The sequence below is a fragment of the Dioscorea cayenensis genome, chromosome 3, assembly GCF_009730915.1.
Source record: "Dioscorea cayenensis subsp. rotundata cultivar TDr96_F1 chromosome 3, TDr96_F1_v2_PseudoChromosome.rev07_lg8_w22 25.fasta, whole genome shotgun sequence".
Classification (NCBI taxonomy): domain Eukaryota; kingdom Viridiplantae; phylum Streptophyta; class Magnoliopsida; order Dioscoreales; family Dioscoreaceae; genus Dioscorea; species Dioscorea cayenensis.
In genome coordinates this window covers 7,686,230-7,691,537 of record NC_052473.1, presented here as the reverse complement: position 1 = coordinate 7,691,537, position 5,308 = coordinate 7,686,230, and the positions used below count along the sequence as shown (strand labels likewise).

The 5,308-nt window shown below is 43.2% G+C and overlaps 1 non-coding gene across 1 annotated transcript; it reads left to right on the top strand.

The window, feature by feature from the left end:
• Positions 1-816: 816 nt before the first annotated feature.
• LOC120257752 lies at positions 817-923 on the top strand. Its single transcript, XR_005535840.1, has one exon. It is a non-coding gene; the product is annotated as a small nucleolar RNA R71 (small nucleolar RNA).
• The last annotated feature ends 4,385 nt before the right edge of the window (positions 924-5,308 follow it).

Below are 5,308 nucleotides of genomic sequence, written 5' to 3'. Positions count from 1 at the left end.
CTCACCAATCTTGGAAGGGAAACACGTATAAATACGCCGTGACCATCAGGTATTTATACCCCTCCAATTCTAGGGTTAAGTATTAGCTTGTATTCTAACCCTAACTTGAGAAAACCACCTTTCCCATTGCAATCATAGGAGGAATTGGGCGGAAGAGATTTTGTATCCAATACTCGTACCGGATTATGGGTCAATTGCAGTGACCATTGGGTTGACCTAATCTAGGGTTTTCTCGGTCCAACTAGCCAATTGCATGTCAGTTCTGGCATCCTGCACACTTTAGTAGCCCCTAAGAGGATCCTCATCCACGACTGCTTTTTTTCCTTGATTATCCCCCGTATCTTGCCTTCATTGTTGGTATTTTATTTGCATTTTACTTGTTTATTTGTTTTATCACTATCACATTCAAACTTTGAGGTTAAACAACATAGCGAAGAGGAAGTAAGAGTAGCTTCTCGGAGCCTTGGGAATATGACCCCCTCGTGCTCGCACGAGGGGAATTACTTTGCGAACCCGTACACTTGCGGGGAAGTGATCATGGCCGCTACTCTGTTTGAAGTAAGAAGATCTAACTTCTTACTCAATGATTCCACTTGAGCCGCCAACGAAGTCACTGTATCTATCTCATGGAGACTGGCCACTTTTTTCTTCTCCCTGGTATTCTATTGGTAGCTGTTTAACCCCATTTCATCAATTAATTGACGGGTCTCACCAGGGGTCTTGCTACCTAAGGTACATCCTGCTGCCGTATCCAAGAGTTGCCTTGTAGTCAGTTTCAGACCATTGTAAAAGGTCTGAACAATCATCCACTCCCAGACTCAGTGTTGCGGGCACTTTCATAAGAGCTCCTTAAACCTTTCCCACGTCTCAAATAGAGACTCCAATTCCAATTGTACAAAGGATAAGATCTCATTCCTAAGCTTTGCAGATTTTCTGTGAGGGAAATAACGGCCAAGAAAGCTTTTACCATCTCCTCCCATGTGGTAATTAATGCTCTAGGTAATGAGTTTAGCCACTGCTTCGTTCTCCCTTTCAAGGAAAATGGAAAGGCTCTCCACTTGGTGGCATCATCTGTTACCCCATTTATCTTTAGAATATCACACACTTCGAGAAAGTTCTCTATATAACTGTTTAGATCCTCATCGCCCAAACCATTGAACTGTGCGGATTGCTACAACATATGGATGAATGCCGGCTTCAGCTCGAAGCTCTGAGCTGTAATTGGGGTACGCACAATGCTCGATTGTGTCCACAATACGGAAGGTTTAGCATAATCGGATAATGTCTACTGCTGCTTATTTTTTTCTCCCATGTTTTTATATTTTTCTACTTTCAAATCAGCTAGATTAGACTGTTCTTGCACAGGTTCTTTCCCTTTTCTTCTAGGTGTACGTTCTAGCTCGTGATCTCCTTCAATCATTATGGAGGGGTTATCTCAAGTCATAACCTGGAACTGTACCCAAAAAGAAAGAAAAAGAAATCAGAACGATAATAGAGTAAGAAAATATGAAATAGAATTAAAAAATGAATAGCTAAGAAAACAAAGAGCAAAGTATCTCTAAAAGCCTACTTCCCGGCAACGGCGCCAAAAACTTGACATGTCCGAATATGCATGTAAACCGGAAGTGCACGGGTGTCGAAGTAATAATCCCAGATGAGTGGGTATTGTATAAACAGAGAGTATGGAATAAAGACACTTGAGTAGTTTCTTAACTAATGTGGAAGATGAATAGTGATAAGTGTGATAAAATATGAAATAATGAAAATAAAAACAACAAGATAGAAGTCACAAGTAAAGGAGAAGGTAAGGCAATCGATAAAGATGGGGTACCCAGATATTGATCCGCATAGGACAATCGTTTCAAGTGCAAGAACAATCTATTATACTTCCTAATTGATGCAACAATGAGTCGTGGAAATCCTTAATTACATGATCCCAAATCTAAGGTCACCCATGCCTAACTCTATACATGTCCCAGAGGAAAGATTGAACAACCTCTCAACCTCACACCAGCATAGAATTATAATGAGCTCTAGTGATTCCAAGTGATAAACCCTATTCCTATATATAGACCTAACACTCTGGTCCAGGTGGAAGATCCCTAGCCACAATTAAGCCCTATGTACTAAAATCATTTCAGCGCTTCACTCCGTTGCACTCATAACTAAGCCCGAGAGGAAGGTCATCCCTTAGCCCATTCACTATACTATGGCCGCAAAAAACTGTTGGAACATGGAGGTAGGACAGATCACACCGGAGGGGAAAGGGGACACTCTGCTACCTCTCGACTCACCCTCTCAACCCTCTCCAATCTAACTTTGTCTAACTCTCATGGTGTGTCACTTACTCACAAGTGTTACCAACAAGAACTCTCAACCCTAGTTCTATATGCACGCTTTCATCGAGGTAACGCAAACGGGCACACATTTACATCGTGGATCGATTTGCTTCTTTAATAGTGGACATGTTGGTGGAGATCTTGTTCTATATGCACAAATCAGAAAGCTTGAATGTGATTGAACTTGTGCCCCTCCAAATAGTTGTGCTAACTCAAATACGAGGAGATTGGCACACATTCCCGCATCTCTAAACCAACCTATGTCTTCGTGTTTCAACCTGATGTGGACCTGATTGATGAGCTAGCTTGCGCCTACCTGGACAAGTGGGATGCGATGACCTACGCGGGGTTATTTTCGTAGTTTTCCTAAAGAGGTAATTTTGGTGATTAGAGGATGCCATTAGATGGAAAACAGGTCAACAAGCAAAAATCGCTTCAGCGCTTCACTCCGTTGCACTCGCAACTAAGACCGAGCGGAAGGTCATCTCTTAGCCCATTCACTATACTATGGCCGCAAAAAACTCTTGGAACATGGAGGTAGGATAGATCACACCGTAGGGGAAAGGGGACACTCTACTACCTCTCGACTCACCCTGTCAACCCTCTCCAATCTAGCTTTGTCTAACTCTCATGGTGTGTCACTCACTCACAAGTGTTACTAACAAGAACTCTCAACCCTAGTGTCACTTTATGGGAGTACTCATACAATCAAGACTCCAAGATTGGAACTCACAAAAAAACATCAATTAGTTGAAAGCATAATATAGAGATTCAATGAAATGAATACATCCTAGGGTTCACAAATACCCAAGTACCCACTAGGGGTTTAGCTCTCCATGTAGCTAGATACAATCAATGAAATCGAATGTAAAAACAAAGCATCCATAGAAAACCCCCTCGTTAGTCGTTACGATGGTCTTGTGGAAAGTCCTCTACTTGTCACAAGGGTCCCATTGTTAGGCCTAGGATACACCTCGCCGGATCAGCCCCGACGAAAGCTCTCCCCACTAACCTTCTTCCAAATGGCATGCGATGTCAGAGCCATAGAACAACTCCAAAGCAAGAGCAAATACCTCTCAATACCCTAGCCGCCACCCTCTCTCAAGTTGGGGAAAAGATGTAGAAAAGAATTCTAAAAATGGCTTTTAAATTGGCTTTTAAAGGGCTGGAATCAGAAATCCACATGCCCGTGCGAGCGCCCTTAGGGATTTTTCACACGAGGGTGTGGAATTTCCTTCCACACGCCCGTGTGAATTCTCTGTTTTCCTATTTTCTCGACCGACTATAATACCTACTACAGTACCGGCCCAAAAATACTCCCGAATCCATGCTTTCATCATGTTAACGCAAACGGGCAGACGTTTACGTCATGGATCACTTTGCTTCTTTTATGGCGGACATGTTGGTGGAGATCTTGTTCTATATGCACAAGTCAGAATGCTTGAATGTGACTGACCTTGTGCCCCACCAAATAGTTGTGCTAACTCAAATACGAGGAGATTTGCACACATTCCTGCATCTCGAACCCGAACTATGTTTTCCATTTTGAACCTGATGTGGACCTGATTGATGAGCTAGCTTGCGCCTACCTGGACAAGTGGGATGCGATGACCTAGGCGGGGTCATTTTCGTAAGTTTCCTAAAGAGGTAATTTTGGTGATCAGAGGATCCCATTAGATGGAAAACAGGTCAACAAGCAAAAGTCACTTCAGCGCTTCACTCCGTTACACTCACAACTAAGCCAGAGCGGAAGGTCATCCATAGCCCATTCACTATACAATGGCCACAAAAAACTCTTGGAACATGGATGTATGATAGATCACACCGGAGGGGAAAGGGGACACTTTGCTACCTCTCGACTCACCCTCTCAACCCTCTCCAATCTAGCTTTGTCTAACTCTCATGGTGTGTCACTCCCTCACAAGAGTTACCAACAAGAACTCTCAACCCTAGTGTTAATTTAGGGGAGTATTCATACAATCAAGACTCTAAGATTGGAACTCACAAGAAAACATCAATTAGTTGAAAGCATAATATAGAGATTCAATGAAACGAATACATTTTACGGTTCACAAATACCCAAGTACCCACTAGGGGTTTAGCTATCCATGGAGCTAGATACAATCAATGAAATCGAATGTAAAAACAAAGCATCCATAGAAAACCCCCTCGTTAGTCATGATGATGGTGTTGTGGAAAATACTCTACTCATCACAAGGGTCCCATTGTTTGGCCAAGGATACACCTCGCCATATCGGTGCCGACGAATGCTCTCCCACTAACCTTCTTCCAAATGGCATGCGATATCAGAGCCGTAGAACCTACCCAAAGCCCTAGCCAATACCTCTCAATACCCTAGCCGCCATCCTCTTTCAAGTTGGTGAAACAATGTATAAAAGAATGCTGAAATTGGGCTAAAATTGGCTTTTAAAGGGCTGGAATCAGGAATCCACGTGCCCGTGCATGCGCCCTTGTGGATTTTTCACACGAGGGTGTGGAATTTCCTTCCACACGCCCGTGTGGATTCTCTACTTTCTTGTTTTCTCTTCAGGCTATGAATAGTGTTGTTACAATATTCTTGCTACAGTACCTACTACAGTACCAGCCCGGAATACTCCCGAATCCATGGTTTCAATAAGGTGACGCAAACGGGCTCACATTTACGTCGTGGATCGCTTTGCTTCTTTAATAGCGGACATGTTGGTGGAGTTCTTGTTCTATATGCATAAGTCAGAATGCTTGAATGTGACTTCTTTTGTGCCCCTCCAAATAGTTGTGCTAACTCGAATACGAGGAGATTGGCACACATTCCCGCATCTCGAACCCAAACTATGTCTTCGCGTTTGAACCTGATGTGGACCTGATTGATGAGCTAGCTTGCGCCTACCTGGACAAGTGGGATGCGATGACCTAGGCGGGGTCATTTTCATAATTTTCCTAAAGAGGTAATTTTGGTGATCAGAGGACTG